The following is a 2105-nucleotide window of genomic DNA, read 5'->3' on the forward strand; positions in this document are numbered from 1 at the left end:
CTCAATCAGGGAATGACGGCGAGTCTGTCCAATAGTAGATCGAGGAGCACAATACGCACGACAATACTGGCCAATGAAAACACGGGGGTCTGGTCCTTCCAACTGCTACATGCAGAGGTAAAGGCAGAGCAGTGATTCTTTAAAAAAAAATCTTTTTAATTGCAGGTCCCTCAGTTTTATTTTATATGTATGAATTTGGGGTTCTCAAACATTTTCATTAAGGACCTTGGATCCCCAAACTGGAATGTAAGTAAGCCTATTAGACTGCGTGCAGACCCCCATCTGGAAAGATTTTGTGTCTGGGACACCCCCCTTTTTAAATCTAAATTGTTCACAATTTAGAAGAGAAGATTTATGCATGTTAAACCATTTCTAAATAGATTAAAAAAAAATCCAAAATAGCAGATCTTCAAGTTGAAAATGTGTGGCATCGCGACATTGTCATGCTAGATTGTTTATTTTTGTGGTTAAACTGATTGTGATCATAAATTATGTTAACAAATTTAGCTGGGGACCCCCTGAAAGCCCTTCAATGACCCCTGGGGGTCCCTGGATCCCATGTTGAGAACCACTGAGATAGGCCATACAGACCCCCTTTTCATATAATTATTACACTCCAACACTGTAAAATCCACAAATACAACAAAATGGATCCGTGGCCTACACTCAGATAATGTTGGGCAATATTACTTAGGAGAGAGTAATATGATACTTATTACTTATTACTCCTTAGAAAAAGTAATAACATTACATTAGCCTACTTTCAAGACTAATATATTGCATAATTAAATATTACTTTTGCTCCCCCCCACACCCGCAAAAAAAGGATGTACAACTCAATCTGTTTAGTCGGCTTCTTTTATAACTGAATCCAATTGTTTTGAATAATAATATTAAGAAGTCACAAATCACCCTAAAAGGCTATAAAATAAAACAGCAATCTCACTCGACCTCCCCCCCCCCCCCCCCCACCAATGTAATAGAAAGTCTATTAGCCTATTGACCTATTCCCACCAACAATATCACTTTTTAAAAACTGGCATAACAACAGTCCATCAGGCTGTAGCTGAGCGGGCAGCGGAGCTGCCTGGGAAGCCAGGTTCTGTCCGTCCGGGGCCTGCATGTTCTCTGAACTATCTCTGTATTAATAGCTCTAATATTACTCCTATAATAATAGTTGTAGGATGGCCTAAATGCAGAGGACAACTTTCCCATGATGTGCAAATATACAATGAACAAAAATACCCCAAAGAAGGACCACGGGGACCAAATTATTATTATATAGGAACCTTACATACTGTATATGACTGCATATTACGATTGTAGTATAATTGTTGAAAAAGTTACCACAGAGAGACACATGTTGTTTGTTGTATTTATTGTGCTTTAGTTATATTGCAATTACAGTAATACTACTACATCAATTACATTCATTAATTTAATAGCTAGTAGAACATTCATTACAGTTAGATAGATTTGTGCCATGAAACTGATAAATATGTGTTCTGTGAAAAACTAAAAAGGTACCTAATCTATTTTAAGAATAGTGTTTTTTTATGTATAAGTCATAATGTACGTATATCATAAAATTAAAAAAAAGTGCACTTGTTTAAATCGCCTTGAAAGAAAAATCCACCCCAAATAAATATGATAATATTTGTGGTTATTGTGCTCATTCAGTGTCATGATGTTGTAAATTGGAAATACAGAAAATAAAATAGCATTTCCCTTTGGGAATGAATAAAGCAGTGCTTTATGCAGGAAGGAAAGGTCGATATTACGGGAAAACATATAGAACATAATATTTGGGTTGATTTGTCCTTTAATCTCTTTCCAGGCTGCTACAGCAAATGCAGACACAGCAACCATTAGTGAATATGAATATTATACTGTTTTACAAACATTAACAAACATTATGCTACAATTTTCATAAAACCCAAGTTTCATTACAGAGATTATAAAACCAAAACTGACCACGAAACAATTCAGCAAATGATTGCTTTATATGCACGATTAATTATCCCTTAAATAATCTAAACTATTCAAACAAAATGTCTCACTGATAAGCACCAGACCTTAACAAAGCAGAGACATTGCAGCAAGGA

This window comes from Protomyctophum bolini, assembly GCF_963924005.1.
Source record: "Protomyctophum bolini genome assembly, chromosome: 3".
In the NCBI taxonomy this organism is placed as follows: domain Eukaryota; kingdom Metazoa; phylum Chordata; class Actinopteri; order Myctophiformes; family Myctophidae; genus Protomyctophum; species Protomyctophum bolini.